The sequence below is a fragment of the Eleutherodactylus coqui genome, unplaced genomic scaffold (genome assembly GCF_035609145.1).
Source record: "Eleutherodactylus coqui strain aEleCoq1 unplaced genomic scaffold, aEleCoq1.hap1 HAP1_SCAFFOLD_53, whole genome shotgun sequence".
In the NCBI taxonomy this organism is placed as follows: domain Eukaryota; kingdom Metazoa; phylum Chordata; class Amphibia; order Anura; family Eleutherodactylidae; genus Eleutherodactylus; species Eleutherodactylus coqui.
This window is the reverse complement of record NW_027101708.1, coordinates 549,231-569,931: the sequence shown is the minus strand read 5'-3', so window position 1 is coordinate 569,931 and position 20,701 is coordinate 549,231. Positions and strand designations below refer to the sequence as shown.

Sequence of the window (20,701 nt, the reverse complement as noted above, 5' to 3'; positions counted from 1 at the left end):
AGATAATTTTGTTTAATTAGATGGCAGAAATTGTGTAGAATTGGTATAATGAGAAGTTGTATATAGTAACTCAGCGAGATTCAAGTTAACATAAGGGTGGACATATATTAAAATGCTGAACAGGTCTGATTATTAAAGTAATTATGTTGGAATGTTTCAGAAAATAGGAGGCACTGAGACACACCTTGTGATGTCCTATACATTATCATTTACCCGAGGGTACTGCTTTATATTCAATATATATAGAAGAGGCTCTGCTGTCATCAAAAGTACTGGGAGTGGGGGAGATAGATGGAACCTTCGCTACTTCTCCTATCTTCCATAACGCATGAAGTTGGACAAGACAACTTGACACCCTTGAATTCTGCCAAGCCAGATTTCTCCTAAACTCCATCCATTGCCAGCGCACGCTACCACAGCGTTATTGGACAGTAGGGGGCTAACGATACATTTCTAAAACGGTAAATATATCTTTGCATAATAAACCTTGCAACTTTCTAATATTGTTACATTTCCTCACTATTTCAATATTTTCTGTGTGTCAGAGCCTTTTCTGAGTTTACACTTGTAACTGTTAGGGCTAATGTGTACAATGCTGCGAGTATACCGCAGCACTGTATGCATCGCAGCCCATATGCTTTGTCAGCTGACAGCTAGCAGAGATTGTGTAGGGCTGCAATTGGCTCGCACGGGAATATGACGTCACGGACATGTGCAGTGTAATCTTTTTTTTTTTCAAAACTCCCTGGTTTGTACAGAGTATCCAAACGCTGCCAATATGAAATGCCTACGTATGGACACGGTTTCATACTCAGCCCATACAAGGGCTGCATTTGATACTCAGGTGAAAAAGAGTGTGCTGCAATTTATTTCTCCTGCATATTGATACACAGTGTCCACACGCAGGTGTGAATGGAAGAATGAAAGCCCATTGACTTTCGCTGCCTCCATTCACTGCGTGTTACTCACGGGAAATACACGTGTGTAATACACAGTGACAGTACACCCGTGTGAATGAACCCTTAGGGTGGCTCCACACACAGCAGTTTTTACAAAACGTGCTTGCAGTTATTGATGCAGTTCTTTTTCTCTCCAAGCCTGACGTGGATCCTTGGGGAGGATTTCCACTTTTCAAAAGCCATTTTGTTAACAAGGCTGTATGTGGGCTTCTTTTTTGCATGACGATCTGTAGTTTGGATTGGGTACGTATAATGCGTTGTATGACTTTGATTAATTTTCTTTTGAGGGCAGTGAAAAAAAACACCTCAATTCTGGCTTTGTTTTTTTTTTTTTTTTTTTACAGAGTTAGGCTAATTTCACACGGGCGAGTGCGATATCTGACCGTGAAACTCAGCCTGATATGGATGCGAGGTGTTTTGTGTATTTGCATATATACTTTCATACTTTCATATATGTTAACTAGAGATGAGTGAGCACCAAAATGCTCGGGTGCTCGTTACTCGGGACGAAATTATCGCGATGCTCGAGGGTTCGTTTCGAGTAACGAACCCCATTGAAGTCAATGGGTGACCCGAGCATTTATGTATATCGCCGCTGCTCGCTAAGGTTTTCATGTGTGAAAATCTGGGCAATTCAAGAAAGTGATGGGAACGACACAGAAACGGATAGGGCAGGCGAGGGGCTACATGTTGGGCTGCATCTCAAGTTCCCAGGTCCCACTATTAAGCCACAATAGCGGCAAGAGTGGGCCCCGCCCCCCCCCGCCCCCCCCCCAAAAAAAACTTTTACTTCTGAAAAGCCCTCATTAGCAATGCATACCTTAGCTAAGCACCACACTACCTCCAACAAAGCACAATCACTGCCTGCATGACACTCCACTGCCACTTCTCCTGGGTTACATGCTGCCCAACCGCCCCCCCTCCCCCCCCCCCACAGCTCACACCAAAGTGTCCCTGCGCAGCCTTCAGCTGCCCTCATGCCACGCCACACTCATGTCTATTTAGAAGTGCGTCTGCCATGAGGAGGAACCGCAGGCACACACTGCAGAGGGTTGGCACGGCTAGGCAGCGACCCTCTTTAAAAGGGGCGGGGCGATAGCCCACAATGCTGTACAGAAGCAATGAGAAATATAATCCTGTGCCACCGCCATCAGGAGCTGCACACGTGGGCATAGCAATGGGGAACCTATGTGCCACACACTATTCATTCTGTCAAGGTGTCTGCATGCCCCAGTCAGACCGCGGTTTTTAATTCATAGACACAGGCAGGTACAACTCCCTATTGTGAAGTCCCTGTGGACCGACAGCATGGGTGGCTCCCTGGAACCCACCGGCGGTACACAAAAATATCCCATTGCATTGCCCAACACAGCTGAGGTAGTAATGTCGTGCTTAATGCAGGTGGGCTTCGGCCCACACTGCATGCCCCAGTCAGACTGGGGTTCTTTACAAGTGGACACATGTAGGTTAAACTCCGTGTGCACCTACAGCATAGGTGGCTCCCTGGAACCCACCGGCGATACACAAAAATATCCCATTGCATTGCCCAACACAGCTGAGATAGTAATGTCGTGCTTAATGCAGGTGGGCTTCGGCCCACACTGCATGCCCCAGTCTGACTGGGGTTCTTTACAAGTGGAAACAGATGCATTTATAATTCCCTGTGGACCCACAGCAGGGGTGGGTGCCAGGAAGCCACCGGCGGTACATAGAAATATCCCATTGCATTGCCCAACACAGCTGAGGTAGTAATGTCATGCTTAATGCAGGTGGGCTTCGGCCCACACTGCATGCCCCAGTCAGACTGGGGTTCTTTACAAGTGGACAGATGTAGGTTAAACTCCGTGTGCACCTACAGCATGGGTGGCTCCCTGGAACCCACTGGCGGTACACAAAAATATCCCATTGCATTGCCCAACACAGCGGATGTAACGTCAGCTGTAATGCAGGTGGGCTAAAAATTCATTTGATTACACTGTAGGCGAGGGCCCACAAAAATTGCTGAATCAACAGTACTAATGTACATCAAAAAAATTGGCCATGGCCAACCAAGAGGGCAGGTGAAACCCATTAATCGCTTGGTTAATGTGGCTTAAGTGGTAACTAGGCCTGGAGGCAGCCCAGTTTAACGAAAAATTGGTTCAAGTTAAAGTTTCAACGCTTTTAAGAGCATTGAAACATATAAAAATTGTTTAGAAAAATTATATGAGTGAGCCTTGTGGTCCTAAGAAAAATTGCCCGTTTAGCGTGATTACGTGAGGTTTCAGGAGGAGGAGGAGGAATATTAGACACAGATTGATGAAGCAGAAATGTCCCCGTTTTGGATGGTGAGAGAGAACGTAGCTTCCATCCGCGGGTGCAGCCTACGTATTGCTTACGTATCGCTGCTGTCCGCTGGTGGAGAAGAGAAGTCTGGGGAAATCCAGGCTTTGTTCATCTTGATGAGTGTAAGCCTGTCGGCACTGTCGGTTGACAGGTGGGTACGCTTATCCGTGATGATTCCCCCAGCCACACTAAACACACTCTCTGACAAGACGCTAGCCGCAGGACAAGCAAGCACCTCCAGGGCATACAGCGCGAGTTCAGGCCACGTGTCCAGCTTCGACACCCAGTAGTTGTAGGGGGCAGAGGCGTCACGGAGGACGGTCGTGCGATCGGCTACGTACTCCCTCACCATCCTTTTACAGTGCTCCCGCCGACTCAGCCTTGACTGGGGAGCGGTGACACAGTCTTGCTGGGGAGCCATAAAGCTGGCAAAGGCCTTGGAGAATGTTCCCCTGCCTGCGCTGTACATGCTGCCTGATCTCTGCGCCTCCCCTGCTACCTGGCCCTCGGAACTGCGCCTTCGGCCACTAGCGCTGTCGGATGGGAAGTTTACCATCAGTTTGTCCACCAGCGCCCTGTGGTATAGCATCATTCTCAAACCCCTTTCCTCTTCGGGAATGAGAGTGCAAAGGCTCTCCTTATACCGTGGATCGAGCAGTGTGTACACCCAGTAATCCGTAGTGGCCAGAATGCGTGTAACGCGAGGGTCACGAGAAAGGCATCCTAGCATGAAGTCAGCCATGTGTGCCAGGGTACCTGTACGCAACACATGGCTGTCTTCACTAGAAAGATCACCTTCAGGATCCTCCTCCTCCTCCTCTTCCTCCTCCTCAGGCCATACACGCTGAAAGGATGACAGCCCAGCAGCATGCGTACCCTCACCAGTGGGCCAAGCTGTCTCTTCCCCCTCCTCCTCATCCTCCTCATGCTCCTCTTCCTCCTCCTCAATGCGCTGAGATATAGACAGACGGGTGCTCTGACTATCCAGCGACATACTGTCTTCCCCCGGCTCTGTTTCCGAGCGCAAAGCGTCTGCCTTTATGCTTTGCAGGGAACTTCTCAAGATGCATAGCAGAGGAATGGTGACGCTAATGATTGTAGCATCGCCGCTCACCACCTGGGTAGACTCCTCAAATTTTCCAAGGACCTGGCAGATGGCTGCCAACCAGGCCCACTCTTCTGTAAAGAATTGAGGAGGCTGACTCCCACTGCACCGCGCAAGTTGGAGTTGGTATTCCACTATAGCTCTACGCTGCTCATAGAGTCTGGCCAACATGTGGAGCGTAGAGTTCCACTGTGTGGGCACGTCGTACAGCAGTCGGTGCACTGGCAGATTAAACCTATGTTGCAGTGTCCGCAGGGTGGCAGCATGCGTGTGGGATTTGCGGAAATGTGCGCAGAGCTGGCGCACCTTTCCGAGCAGGTATGACAAGTGGGGGTAGCTTTTCAGAAAGCGCTGAACCACCAAATTAAACACATGGGCCAGGCATGGCACGTGCGTGAGGCTGCCGAGCTGCAGAGCCGCCACCAGCTTACGGCCGTTGTCACACACGACCATGCCCGGTTGGAGGCTCAGCGGCGCAAGCCCGTAGTCGGTCTGCTCTGTCAGACCCTGCAGCAGTTCGTGGGCCGTGTGCCTCTTCTCTCCTAAGCTGAGTAGTTTCAGCACGGCCTGCTGACGCTTGCCCACCGCTGTGCTGCCACGCCGCGTGACACCGACTGCTGGCGACGTGCTGCTGACACATCTTGATTGCGAGACAGAGGTTGCGTTGGAGGAGGAGGAGGAGGAGGAAGGTGCTTTAGTGTAGGAAGCATACACCGCCGCAGATACCACCACCGAGCTGGGGCCCGCAATTCTGGGGGTGGGTAGGACTTGAGCGGTCCCAGGCTCTGACTCTGACTCTGCCACTAAATTCACCCAATGTGCCGTCAGGGAGATATAGTGGCCCTGCCCACCTGTGCTTGTCCACGTGTCCGTTGTTAAGTGGACCTTGGGAGTAACCGCGTTGGTGAGGGCGCGTACAATATTGCGGGAGACGTGGTCGTGCAGGGCTGGGATGGCACATCGGGAAAAGTAGTGGCGACTGGGAACCGAGTAGCGCGGGCCAGCCGCCGCCATCATGCTTTTGAAAGACTCCGTTTCCACAAACCTATACGGCAGCATCTCTAGGCTGATCAATTTTGCAATGTGCACGTTTAACGCTTGAGCGTGCGGGTGCGTGGCGTCGTACTTGCGCTTGCGCTCAAACTGTGGCGCTAGCGACGTCTGGACGCTACGCTGAGAGACATTGCTGGATGGGGCCGAGGACAGCGGAGGTGAGGGTGTGGATGCAGGCCAGGAGACGGTAGTGCCTGTGTCCTCAGAGGGGGGTTGGATCTCAGTGGCAGGTTGGGGCACAGGGGGAGAGGCAGTGGTGCAAACCGGAGGTGGTGAACGGGCATCGTCCCACCTTGTGGGGTGCTTGGCCATCATATGCCTGCGCATGCTGTTGGTGGTGCCTCCCCAGCTGATTTTGGCGCGACAAAGGTTGCACACCACTGTTCGTCGGTCGTCAGGCGTCTCTGTGATAAACTGCCACACCGTAGAGCACCTTGACCTATGCAGGGTGGCATGGCGCGAGGGGGCGCTTTGGGAAACAGTTGGTGGATTATTCGGTCTGGCCCTGTCTCTACCCCTGGCCACCGCACTGGCTCGGCCTGTGCCCACACCCTCACTTGGCCCTCCGCGTCCTCGGCCGCGTCCACGTCCTCTAGGCCTACCCCTACCCCTCAGCATGCTGTATTACCAGTGATTTGATTTCCCAGGCAGGAAAGAAATTGGCGCAAGGCTGCACTCAACCGTAGCTGGTTGCGTCTGATTTTTTTACGTTCTCCACGCAGCACACACATACCCAGAGCCCTTAGGACTGACACAGGCAGGGCAAATATACTTTCTTCCCTTTTGTTTAAAAGGATAGGCCCACTGCGTCTATTCACTGAATAATAAGTTTAATAACTGTGTTGCGGCCCTGCAAAACTGTCACAGAACTTTACTGTTGCAGAGTTACTAACTGTGGCAGAGCAGGTATTTCCCAGGCAGGAAACAAATTGGCGCAAGGCTGCACTCAACCGTAGCTGGTTGCGTCTGATTTTTTTACGTTCTCCACGCAGCACACACGTACCCAGAGCCCTTAGGACTGACACAGGCAGGGCAAATAGAATTTTTTCCCTGCTTTTTACAAGGAACACCCACACTGCGTCTATTCAATGAATAATGTATGTCTTCTGGCCCTGCCTACACAATTCTATCCCTGTAGTATTAATGCCGGGTGCAATGCTCTGCACAGCCGGTTTTGAGAAAGAAAAAAAAATGCAACACTGCTAACAGCAGCCTGGACAGTACTGCACACGGATAGATGTGGCCCTAGAAAGGACCGTTGGGGTTCTTGAAGCCTACACTAACTCCTAACACTCTCCCTGCCTAACCCCCACTTCTGTCCCTATTGCAGGGCGCAATGCTCTGCAGATCCAATTTTGGAAAGAAAAAAAAAAAATACTGTGCTAACACAGTACTGCACACTATTAGATGTGGCCCTGAGAAGGACCGTTGGGGTTCTTGAAGCCTACACTAACTCCTAACGCTCTCCCTACACCAGCTCCAGCACGATAGTACTTTCCCTCAGCTAAGTCACAAGGCATGTGTGGCGAGCCGCGGGAGGGGCCGATTTATATACTCGGGTGACACCTGATCTCCCCAGCCACTCACTGCAGGGGGGTGGTATAGGGCTTGAACGTCACAGGGAGAAGTTGTAATGCCTTCCCTGTCTTTCAATTGGCCAGAAAAGCGCGCTAACGTCTCAGAGAGGAAACTGAAAGTAACCGGAACACCGCGTGGTACTCGTTACGAGTAACAAGCATCCCGAACACCCTAATATTCGCACGAATATCAAGCTCGGACGAGTACGTTCGCTCATCTCTAATGTTAACAGGAGAAGAGAAGGGGGGGAAACATATCATAGAGTGTTTCTTTCTGGATCCAGGGAAGTAAACAAGGGCACCTCTAGAAAGTTGGCCTGATGAATCTATCGATTTATCTGGTACTAGCTTACCCGTCACGTGTTGCTGCGAAGACAGACATACATACATACATTTGTTTTTATATATCTAGATAACAACCAATCACAGCGCAGCTTTTAAGGTACCTCAGCGGTATAATATATAACAACCAATCACAGCGCAGCTTTCATGTTACCTCAGTGGTATGGTATATAACAACCAATCGCAGTGCAACTTTCATGTAACCTCAGTAGTATAAGAAGTAGCAACCAATCACAGCACAGCTTTCATGTTGCCTCAGCAGTATAATATATAGCAACCAATTACAGCACAGCTTACATGTTACCTCAGCAGTATAAGAAATAGCAACTAGAGATGAGCGAGCGTACTCGGAAAAGCACTACTCGCTCGAGTAATTTGCTTTATCCGAGTATCGCTGTGCTCGTCCCTGAAGATTCGGGTGCCGGCACGGAGTGGGGAGCTGCAGGGGAGAGCGGGGAGGAACGGAGGTAAGATCTTTCTCTCCCTCTCTCCTGCCCGCTCTCCCCTGCTCCCTGCTGCGACTCACCTGTCAGCCGCAGCGGCACCCGAATCTTCAGGGACGAGCACAGCGATACTCGAATAAAGCAAATTACTCGAGCGAGTAGTGCTTTTCCGAGTACGCTCGCTCATCTCTAATAGCAACCAATCACAGCACAGCTTTCATGTTACCTCAGCAGTATAAGAAATAGCAACTAATCAATAGCAACTAGAGATGAGCGAACGTACTTGGTAAGGGCGATTTCGCAATCGAGCACCGCGATTTTCGAGTACTTCACTACTCAGGTGAAAAGTACTCGGGTGCGCTGTGGGGCGGGGGGTTGCAGAGGAGAGTGAGGGGTAGCACTCTCCCCCCCCCACTCCCCGCTGCAACCCCCCGCTCACCCACAGCGCATCTGAGTACTTTTCACCCGAGTAGTGAAGTACTCGAAAATCGCGGTGCTCGATTGTGAAATCGCCCTTACCGAGTACGTTCACTCATCTCTAATAGCAACCAATCACCGCACAGCTGTCATTTTACCTCAGCATTCTCAATATCCAACAATTGTCAAGCGAAACGTTTGGCGGATGCATCATTTTGTAGTTGAACACGCTTGCTCATAATGCCTTTTGCTTTCGTGCTTGAGATGGAAATCAAACGATCTTTGTCTGGGGGGCATAACTGTCGATAAGGGTCACACGCGCGCCACCTATCGTAGGATAGTTGTACTATGCCAGTAATCTTCCCAGGAGTGTACTCAACAACTTCCCAAAGTTTCATGGCGATTGGATTAATGGTGTAGTAATGCATAAAGGACAGACAGGCATACATTCATTTATATATATATATAGATGACATCAGGAAGTGAGAGAATTAGATTCCGTACTGCGTAAAATGTGGACGCTAATTCTTTTACACTTAGAATTGAATAATCGAGTTGGGACCCATTAACTTTTCCTATTTATGACATTCAATGCTCGTGCAAAATTTCATGCTTCTATGACATCGGGAAGTGAGAAAATAAGATTCCGTACGTAAAATTTGGACGCTAATTCTTTGGCGCATAGAATTGAATAATCAAGTTGGGACCCATTAACTTTTCCTATTTATGACATAATCAATGCTCATGCCAAATTTCATGTTTCTACGACATTGGGAAGTGAGAGAATTGGTGGCAATGATGGAAATCAAGCAATCTACGTGGGAGGGGGGGGGGCATAACTGTCGACGCTCGCACGTGCGCCACTTATCATAGGATAGTTGTTCTATGCCTATAATCTTCCCAGGAGTGTACTCAACAACTTCCCAAAGTTTCATGGCGATCGGATGAATGGTGTAGTAGCGCATAAAGGACAAACAGACAGACACGCAGACAGACACACATGCATACATTCAATTTTATATATATACTAGCTTACCCGTCGCGCGTTGCTGCGAAGACAGACAGGCATACATTCGTTTTTATATATCTAGATAACAACCAATCACAGTGCAGCTTATATGTTACCTCAGTAGTATAAAATATAACAATCAATCACAGTGCAGCTTTCATGTTACGTCAGCAGTAAGAGAAATAACAACCCATCACAGCGCAACTTTTATTCTGCCTCAGCAATATAAAAAATAGCAACGAATCACAGCGCAGCATTCATTTTACCTCAGAGGTATAATATATAGCAACCAATCACAGCGCAGCTTTTATTTTACCTCAGCATTCTCAATATCCAGGAATTGTCTTGTGATACGTTCGGCGGATGCATCATTTTGTAGTTGAACACGCATCCCGTTGCTCGTAATGCCTTTTGCTTTTGTGCTTGAGATGGAAATCAAACGATCTTAGTCGGGGGGGGGGGGGGGGGCATAACTGTCAACGACGCTCGCACGCGCGCCACCTATCGTAGGATAGATGTACTATGCCAGTAATCTTCCCAGGAGTGTACTCAACAACTTCCCATTAACTTTTCCTATTTATGACATAATCAATGCTCGTGCCAAATTTCAAGTTTCTATTACATCGGGAAGCGAGAAAATTTGATTCCGTATGTAAAATTTGGAAGCCAATTGTTTTGCGCTTAAAATTGAATAATCGAGTTGGGACCAATTAACTTTTCCTATTTATGACATAATCAATGCGCGTGCCAAATTTCAAGTTTCTATGACATTGGGAAGCGAGAAAATTAGATTCCGTACGTAAAATTTGGACGCCAATTCTTTTGCGCATAGAATTGAATAATCGAGTTGGGACCCATTAGCTTTTCCTATTTATGACATAATCAATGCTCGTGCCAAAATGCAAGTTTCTATGACATTGGGAAGCGAGAAAATTAGATTCCGTACGTAAAATTTGGACGCTAATTCTTTGGCACATAGAATTGAATAATCGAGTTGGGACCCATTAACTTTTCCTATTTATAACATAATCAATGCTCGTGCCAAATTTCACGTTTCTATGACACCGGAAAGTGAGAAAATTACATTCCGTACGTAAAATTTTGACGCTAATTCTTTTGCACATAGAATTGAATAATGGAGTTGGGACCCATTAACTTTTTCTATTTATGACAATCAATGCTCGTGCCAAATTTCAAGTTTCTATGACATTGGGAAGCGAGAAAATTAGATTTTCCGTACGTAAAATTTGGGCGCTAATTCTTTTGCGCTTAGGATTGAATAATCGAGTTGGGACCTATTAACTTTTCCTATTTATGACATAATCAATGCCCGTGCCAGATTTTAAGTTTCTATGACATTGGGAAGTGAGAAAATTAGATTCTGTACGTAAAATTCTGGCGCTAATTCTTTTGCGCATAGAATTGAATAATCTATTTGGGACCCATTACCTTTTCCTATTTATGACATAATCAATGCTCGTGCCAAATGTCACGTTTCTACGACATCGGGAAGTGAGAGAATTAGTGGCAATGATGAAAATCGAACAATCTACGTGGGGGGGTCGTAACCGTCGACGACGGTCGCGCACGCGCCATTTATCATAAAATATTTGTACTATGCCTATAATCTTCCCAGGAGTGCACTCAACAACTTCCCAAAGTTTCATGGCGATCGGATGAATGGTGTAGTAGCGCATAAAAGGACAAACAGACAGACAGACACACACGCACGCACGCAGACATACATTCAATTTTATATATATATAGATAGATAATATTGAAATCCACGCATATCAACAATCTACCCTTTTCATGTCTCTGCAACCTCTTGATATTCTTATTTAAGAATTTAATCTGCGCCGTATTGGGTGCATATAGATTTAGCAAGGTAAGGCCTCATGTCCACAGGGAAAATCAGGCCCGCTACGGATTCTCCATGGAGAATCCGTAGCGGGTCCCTCCTGCCCTGCGGACATGAGGCATAAAGATAAGAATTAACTCACCTCTCGCCCGCTCCGGATCTTCCCTTCGCCGCGGCTTCATCCTCTCTCCGTCGCGGCCGGATCTTCTTTCTTCGGCCCGGCGGATGCGCAGGGCACGTCGGTCGTGTGCCCTGCGCATGCGCCAGCCGGAAGAAAGAAGATCCGGCCGCGATGTAGAGAAGATGAAGCCGCGGCGAAGGGAAGAACCGGAGCAGGTGAGTAAATTCCGATTTTGGTCTCCCACGGATCCAGACGGCTTCCATAGGCTTCAATAGAAGCCCGCGGGAGCCGTCCCCGCGGGAGACCCGCACGAAAATGGAGCATGGTCCAGATTTTTTCATGCTCCATTTTTTTTTAAAATCACTTTTATTGACCATCGGCGGTTATTTATCTACCCGCGGGTGGTCAATGCATCCCTATGGGGTGCGGATCCGCGGGCAGGAGAAGAGTTAAAATCCGCTGCGGATTTTAATTCTTCTTTTGCCCGTGGACATGAGGCCTAAAGGGAACTGAGTTCAACTTCCCCAATATAATTATGAATCTGCCTTTAGGGTCTAATTCCAAGGTGGCAGTATCTCTAAATGCAATCATAACACCTGCTTTTTTGCCAGAAGTGCAGGCCAGGAAGATGTTTGAAAATTTACTGTGTGATATTTTTGGGCAAGCGGAGGCATCAAAATGGGTCTCCTGTTCACATCATAAATCTGCATATTAGAAAGAGCTTCTTTCCATAATGTTGAGCGTTTGAATAGTGAGTTCAGCCCATTAGCATTTATGGAAAGTATATTTCGCTAAGAATGATTGTGTAATTTGTTGGATGTCTTCTCAAAACACAAAGGGTGAAAAACATAGTGTTAACAATGAATGTTTGCTTTGTTTAAAAAGTTATTAAATTGCAACAAAATAACAAGTCTGTGTAAATTGTGGGCTTGTGCATTGGGGGGTGGGAAAGTTCACCTGAACGAGAGTGGTAGTCAGGCACTCATGTTATCTGAGGTTTATGCATAACTTCAGCGCCCCATGTCATCAGCCAGGTGTTTTTTTCCCTGAGTTCTAGATCTTCCAGTCAACAAAAACCAAGAGTCTCATCAGACAGCGCGACACCCCATTTTTCAGGAGGGGAGTTGCGTCATCGGGTTTGGAGAACACGTGATTGACGCCTTCCTTCAGGATCATCAACTTCGGGGGGAATCCCCAATCCTAAGGAATTTTTGCTTGGCGGAGGGCATTAGCGACAGATGCAAATTTTTTTCTCACCTGAAGAGTGGCTTGTGAAAGGTTCATATAAAGGCGGATGTCAGAAAAGGGTGCTGCCAGGTGGTTTAGTTTATGAGCTGCTTGCATCATAGCTTCCTTGATGTTGAAATAGTGTATTCTTGCCAGAACATCTCTAGGAGCTGTTTCAGAAATAAATCCAGGCTTAGGGCTCCTTTCCACTGGCGAGGTAATCGCACATTTTCAGTGTGATGTGACAGTTTGAGCTCTCGCAAGAAAGCCCCACACATGTTGTTCTATGACAACCTTTCCACTGGCGATGTTTAAGGGCAAGCTGCGATGCGAGGATTAATAATCGCAGCAGGAGAATTGTTTCAGCGTTTTGCATTATTCTGTCGCCCATACAGTGCAATGGCAAAACAGATACTCGCATCGCAACGCAAAAGATTGCAATTTTGCAGCGTTGCAATGCGATTTTAACATTGCAATTTTCTCGCGGCAGTATCGCTATCGCCAGTGGAAAGGAGCCCTTAGGCCTCATGTCCACGGGGAAAATCAGATCCGCTGCAGATTCTACATGTAGAATCTGCAGCGGGTCCCTCCTGCCCCGCGGACATGAGTGCTGAAAATAGCAATTTAAAAGCATTTACCTATCCGTAGCGGGCGGCGAAGCTCTGCTCTTCCTCACGGCCGGATCTTTATTTTCGGCCGGCGGATGAATTCCTGACGCCGGCGGCACGTCGCCGGCACGTCGTCGACGTGCCGCGCGCATGCGCCGGGCACATCCGCCGAGCCGAAGCAAGGGAGATGCGGCCGTGAGGAAGAGCAGAGCTTCGCGGCCCGCTGCGGGTGAGTAAATGCTTTAAATTCCTATTTTAGGTCTCCCGCGGATCCGGACGGCTTCCATAGGCTTCAATAGAAGCCCGCGGGAGCCGTCCCCGCGGGAGACCCGCATGAAAATGGAGCATGGTCCAGATTTTTTCATGCTCCATTTTTTTTTAAATCACTTTTATTGACGATCCGCGGGTATTTATCCACCCGCGGGTGGTCAATGCATCCCTATGGGGTGCGGATCCGCGCACGGGAGATCCGCTGCGGATTTTAAATCTCATTTTGCCCGTGGACATGAGCCCTTAGGGTTGTCACAGTGTCCAGTGATGAGGGGACATGCTGGGGAGATGAAGGAATCTCCTGCTACAGCTGTCACAGCAATAACAGGAGATTGCACTGCTCTCCCATTGCTTTGAATGGGGTCGGTCTGCTGCCGGCTCCATTCAAAGCAGTGAAGCGTGGGTCTCCATTATGACGCCGGTCCTCCAGTCATGTGACCGGCGTCATCGGGAGCGCGCACGCTGAGGAGAGAGAGGCAGCAGTGCATCATGGGAACTTCCCAGCGGTGCCATCTTTGAAAAATTTTTCAGGCCAGCTTTATGAGGAGAAGAGAAGGAATAAAAAGGTCAGCGAAAAATTGTTTTTTATGTGTAAAGCTGTAGTGTGTGATGCTTTTACTTCACAGGGCATTAATGGGGAAATAAAAATCAGTTTGGGTGGCGGGACAACCCCTTTAAGCCAAAATGGGGACAAGAGCCTGGCGGTCACCCCCCCTAACTATTTACTTGGGAAAGACCCTCATTAGCAAGGCACATGCGCTGGCACATCTTAGCTAAGTACCACACTAGCTCCAATCAAGGACAATCACCACCTGTGGGTGACACCGTGCCTCTTCTCCTGGGTTACATGCTGGCATTGCAGTCCAACTACCCACACGACCCTGCGTCCACAGCGCACCAAAAATTTTCCCTGCACAGCGTTCAGCTGGCCCCATGCCACACGTTTCGCTTCATAGTGACCCCACCCTCATGTCGATTTATAAGTGCATCTGCGTTGAGGAGGAGCCGGAGACACACACTGCAGAGGATTGGCAGGGCCAAGCAGCGACCCTCTTCGAAAGTGTGGGCAATAGCCCAAAATGCTGATGAGAATTGATGATAAATTGATGTACGATCATCATTCCAATCCCGTGCCACCTCCGTCACAAAATTGTCAGGAGCCGCAAACGTGGGTGTAAAGGGGACCCAGGTGCCAGCACTTCTACACATCTCCACGATGCAGCAGGGCATGCTAACACCAAAGATTGGTTTGAAGCAGGAGGTGTCACAAAAGTAACCGCAATACTCTGTATGGGAAGCACGTGAGCAGGCCCAGGGTCAGGCTCAGTCACAGCCTCCACCTTGTGTGACCCAAGGTGCTGCTTGTTACATAGCAATGGGAAATCCATGTGTCCCCACACACTTCATTCTGTGTATGTGTCAGGCAGCTGAACACCACTATGGGAAACCTTTTTGCACCCACAGTATAGGCGGACCACTGAAACTTTTCTGTTGCAAGAGTATAGGCGAACCCCTCAAACCTTTTAATAGCAAGAGTATAGGGGGACCCAAGTAACATTTCGGTAGCAAAAGTGAAGGCGGACCCAAGTAACATTTCTGAACCAAAAGTAGAGGCAGACCCCTGTAACATTTCTGCAACAAGAGTATAGACAGACCCCAGTAATAGAGATGAGCGAACGTACTCGTCCGAGCTTGATACTCGTTCGAGTATTAGCGTGTTCGAGATGCTCGTTACTAGAGGCGAGCACCACGCGATGTTCGAGTTACTTTCACTTTCATCTCTGAGACGTTAGCGCGCTTTTCTGGCCAATAGAAAGACAGGGAAGGCATTACAACTTCCCCCTGTGACGTTCAAGCCCTATACCACCCCCCTGCAGTGAGTGGCTGGCGAGATCAGGTGTCACCCGAGTATATAAATCGGCTCCTCCCGCGGGTCGCCACAGATGCATTCTGACATAGCTCAGGGAAAGTGCTGCTGGTGCCGGAGCTGCTATAGGGAGAGCATTAGGAGTGATTTTAGGCTTCAAGAACCCCAACGGTCCTTCTTAGGGCCACATCTGACCGTGTGCAGTACTGTTGAGGCTGCTTTTTGCAGTGTTGCACTTTTTTCTTTTTTTTTTGCATATCGGCCGTGCAGAGCATTGCGTCCAGAGCATTGCGTCCTGCAGTAATTTTACATAGTCCACAGCCAGAAGTGGTGGTTAGGCAGGGACAGTGAAAGACATATCCAGTCTATATACGCAGTGGGCTTTTCCAAAAAAATTTGGGGAAAAAAATCTATTTGGGCTGCCTGTGACCGTCCTGACTGTACTGCGTCTCTGCTGGGGGTAGTTGTCCTAATTCATACGCAGCCAGCTAAGTGTTACAGCAGGCTTGCGCAAAATTCTTTCCTGGCTCTGCGTTGCCTCTTACATCACCGCTGTCATCCTGTCCAGAGTGAAACAGTCTGCAGTAATTTTACATAGTCCACGGCCAGTAGTGGTGGTGAGGCAGGGACAGTGAAAGACATATCCAGTCTATATACGCAGTGGGCTTTTCCAAAAAAATTTGGGAAAAAATCTATTTGGGCTGCCTGTGACCGTCCTGACTGTACTGCGTCTCTGCTGGGGGTAGTTGTCCTAATTCATACGCAGCCAGCTAAGTGTAACAGCAGGCTTGCGCAAAATTCTTTCCTGCCTCTGCGTTGCCTCTTACATCACCGCTGTCATCCTGTCCAGAGTGAAACAGTCTGCAGTAATTTTACATTGTCCATGGCCAGTAGTGGTGGTGAGACAGGGACAGTGAAAGACATATCCAGTCTATATACGCAGTGGGCTTTTACAAAAAAAATTTGGGGAAAAAAATCTATTTGGGCTGCCTGTTACCGTCCTGACTGTACTGCGTCTCTGCTGGGGGTAGTTGTCCTAATTCATACGCAGCCAGCTAAGTGTTACAGCAGGCTTGCGCAAAATTGTTTCCTGGCTCTGCTGTGCGTTCCGTAAGCGAAGTCAGCCTCCAACCACAGGCCAATAAGCGGCACATTTAATTACAGCATTCTGTTTCTGCACTACTGGTAATACAGCATGCTGAGGGGTAGGGGTAGGCCTAGAGGATGTGGACGCGGGCGAGGACGCGGAGGCCCAAGTCAGGGTGTGGGCACAGGCCGAGCTCCTGATCCAGGTGTATCGCAGCCGACTGCTGCGGGATTAGGAGAGAGGCACGTTTCTGGCGTCCCCAGATTCATCTCACAATTTTTGGGTCCACGCGGTGGACCTTTATTAGAAAATGAGCAGTGTGAGCAGGTCCTGTCGTGGATGGCAGAAAGTGCATCCAGCAATCTATCGACCACCCAGAATTCTGCGCCGTCCACTGCTGCAACTCTGAATCCTCTGGCTGCTGTCCCTTCTTCCTCCAAGCCTCCTCACTCCATTTCAATGACACATTCTGAGGAGCAGGCAGACTCCCAGGAACTGTTCCCGGGCCCCTGCCCAGAATGGCCAGCAATGGTTCCTCTCCCACCGGAGGAGTTTGTCGTGACCTATGCCCAACCTTTGGAAAGTTCCCGGGGTCCGGGGGATGGGGCTGGGGACATCCGGCAACTGTCTCAAGAGTTTTCAGTGGGTGAGGAGGACGATGACAATGAGACACAGTTGTCTATCACTCAGGTAGTAGTAATTGGAGTAAGTCCGAGGGAGGAGCACACAGAGGATTCGGAGGAAGAGCAGCAGGACGATGAGAATAGGGGTCACGGAGAGCGCCAACAACTATGTATTGTCAGGACAGTGTCCGGGATATGGGGGTCCCTGATATATCCCGCAACCCCTGTCCCTGCCTACTTGCCCCCCTGGGCTAACCCCCAGGGCGACAACTGGGCGGCGGTCCCTACCCTCACTAGGGAAGCGGGACACGGGAAGACAAACAGACACTGAAGACAAACAACGGTAGAACGGTCAGACAATCCGGGTCGGCAACAGGAGGGTACGCAGTACAGGGGGGTCAGGCAAAACGTAGTCAAGGTCCAAAAGCAGAGGTCAAGAAAGCCGGGGTCACAAACAGGAGTCAAAAGAATACGCGGGTGCAGCTGGAAGACCAAACTAACACTGGCAAGGCCTGAGAGGAAAACACACCTATTTAAATGCTGTCAGCGCTCCCGCCCCAGAAGCTGATTGGGGCGGGGAGCCTGACAGCAGCAGGGCTAATCAGGGCGGTGCTGGGGGCACGCCCCCAGTCTCACTGCACAGACAGTTACCAGGGAAGCCAGCCTGGTAGTCAAGCGACTAGAAGCACCAGCTGCCTCCCTAGCAACCCGGCGGCGACCAGTCTTACAGCGGCCCGGGGAGATCACAAGAACCGGGGTACCTCTGCGCCGTGCTCCTGTACCCCGGGTGGCCGGACCGGTGGTGCGGGCACGGCGGCCCCGAGAGTTGCCGGTTCTGACAGTACCCCCCCTTCTACGGGGGGACACCGGACCCCCATGGCCAGGTGCGGGCTTAAGCGGGAAAGCCCTGTGGAATGCCTGGACTAGGCGTGGCGCATGAACGTCCCTGGCAGGGACCCACGTCCTATCCTCAGGGCCAAATCCTCTCCAGTGGACCAGGTACTGCAGCACACCTCTAACCCGTCGGGCATCCACCAGCCTTTCTACTTCATACTCCAGTTCCCCCTGTACCAGAGAAGGAGGAGGCGGGTTCTGGGTGGGTAGAACTGGAGTCACATACTTCTTAAGTAAGCTTTTGTGAAAAACCTTGTGGACCTTCCAGGGGTCAGGAAGTGCCAACTTATATGACACCGGGTTGATGACCTGAGAAACAGTAAATGGGCCAATGAACCGAGGAGCAAGTTTCAGGGAGGGAACCTTGAGTCTCAGATTCTTGGAAGACAACAAAACTTGCTCCCCGACTACAAAAGGTGCAGAGATGGTACATCTTTTATTTGCGTATTTACGCAGTTTCTCTTGGGAACCCTGAAGGTTCTTACGAACCTGGGCCCAAACTGTGCACAGTTCCTCAGAGGATATGTCGGCGGCCGGATTGTTCGAGACCACAGGAGTGGAAAGCGAGAACCGGGGATGAAACCCATAGTTACAAAAAAAAGGTGACAATTGGGTCGACGAGTTAACATGGTTGTTGATAGCAAATTCGGCGAGAGGTAAGTAGTTGGCCCACTGATACTGGTTATCAGAGACAAACAGTCGCAGATACTGGATAAGTTCTTGGTTCATTCGTTCCGTTTGTCCGTTACTCTCGGGATGGAAAGCGGAGGAGAAGGACAAATTTACGTTTAGATTTTTACAGAAGGCTCGCCAGAAGCGAGCGACGAACTGAACCCCTCTATCTGACACAATGTCCTCGGGGATCCCATGTAACCGAACAATCTCCTTGATGAACATTTCAGACAGAAGTTTGGCGTTAGGCAACTTGCAAAGCGGAACAAAATGTGACATTTTAGAGAAACGGTCTACTATTACCCAGATGACCGTATTCCCCAGCGAGGATGGCAGATCAGTAATAAAATCCATGGACAAATGGGACCATGGCCTGGACGGAATGGGCAAGGGAAGAAGAGGACCCTCAGGACGTCTCCTGAGATTCTTCCCCCTTGCGCAAACCGGGCACGCGGACACAAATACCCGTACCTCCTTGGCCATGTGCGGCCACCAATAGAGTCTGGATACTAACTCCAGCGTACCCCTGATGCCGGGGTGTCCAGCTAGGACAGAAGCGTGTGTCTCCTCTAACACTTTCAATCTCAGTGACAATGGGACAAATAATTTGCCTTCCGGAAGGGCTTCAGGAGCAGATTGTTGAGCGGCGTGAATGAGAGGTGAAAGGTCGGAGGAGACAGCAGCGAGGACCACCCCAGGGGAGAGAATGCTCTCAGGCTCCGGCTCGGCAGGTTCCGGAGAACCAAAGCTCCTAGACAGGGCATCAGCCTTGACATTCTTAGAACCGGGTCTATAGGTAACAACAAAATTGAACCGAGAGAAGAACAAGGCCCAGCGGGCTTGCCGAGCATTTAACCTCTTAGCGGAATCTAGATAGGTGAGGTTTTTATGGTCTGTGAGTACCGTGATCTGGTGATGGGCTCCTTCCAAAAAATGCCTCCACTCTTCGAAAGCCCACTTAATCGCCAGCAATTCCCGGTTGCCTATATCATAGTTCCGTTCGGTGGAAGAAAACTTCCTAGAAAAATAGGCACACGGTCTAAGGTTGGTGAGAGTGGAGGGACCTTGGGACAGTACCGCTCCCACACCAAACTCAGAGGCATCTACTTCCACCAAAAAAGGGCTGGACAGATCTGGTTGTACTAGGACAGGTGCAGAAGAGAACGCCGCCTTTAGGGTATCGAAGGCCCTCAGAGCCTCAGAAGACCAGGTCCTCACATCTGCCCCCTTTCTGGTGAGGTCCGTTAGAGGTTTAGCCACCACGGAGAAGTCTTTGATGAATTTGCGATAGTAGTTGGCGAAGCCGAGGAAGCGTTGAAGGGCTTTCAACGACCCTGGCTGGGCCCACTCCGTGATGGCTTTCACCTTTTCAGGATCCATCTGGAAGTCGCATGGCGTGATGATATACCCCAAAAATGATATCTTTTGTACCCCGAACACACATTTCTCGAGTTTAGCAAACAGCTTGTTATGTCTGAGTCGAGCTAGTACAGTCTGAACGTGAGTATGGTGACTTGGCAAGTCGGAGGAAAAAATCAAAATGTCGTCTAGATATACAACCACGAACACCCCCATGATATCCTGAAACACTGAGTTCATGTACCCCTGAAAAATGGCGGGGGCGTTACACAATCCAAAAGGCATAACTAGGTATTCAAAATGCCCGAGGGGCGTATTGAAGGCGGTTTTCCACTCATCCCCCTCCCGAATGCGGATGAGGTTGTATGCTCCCCTGAGATCAAGTTTAGAAAACCATCGGGCACCAGCGACCTGGTTGAGGAGGTCAGGAATGAGTGGAAGGGCATACTGGTTTCGTACTGTGATTTTGTTTAGCTCTCTATAGTCAATACAGGGCCGGAGGCCCCCATCCTTCTTCTCAACGAAGAAAAACCCGGCACCCACCGGGGATTCTGAGGGCCGGATGTGCCCCTTGGCCAGGCTGTCCTGGATATAGTCCCTCATGGATTCTCTCTCAGGAACCGTAACGTTATAAATGCGGCCCTTAGGAAGTTTGGCCCCAGGAATCAAGTCTATTTTACAGTCCCATTCCCTATGAGGGGGCAGAGCTTCAGATAATTGTTTGGAGAACACGTCAGAAAACTCGGAGAGGTAATCTGGTAGGGGGGTCCCCTCGCAGGTGGAGATTCCCACCTTCACCGCACAAAGGTGGTTGGCACAGCGGGGACCCCACTTTACCAGTTCCAACGTGTCCCAATTTACTACCGGGTTGTGCTCCCGGAG

General features: G+C 49.6%; 1 protein-coding gene across 1 annotated transcript in view; it reads left to right on the top strand.

The window, feature by feature from the left end:
• Positions 1 to 287: 287 nt before the first annotated feature.
• Positions 288 to 20,701, top strand: part of LOC136590905 (mycocerosic acid synthase-like polyketide synthase) — a 157,979-nt gene continuing 137,565 nt past the window's right edge. The window contains 1 exon segment of the mRNA XM_066588427.1: positions 288 to 461. The gene's annotated coding sequence lies outside the window, so the exon portion shown is untranslated.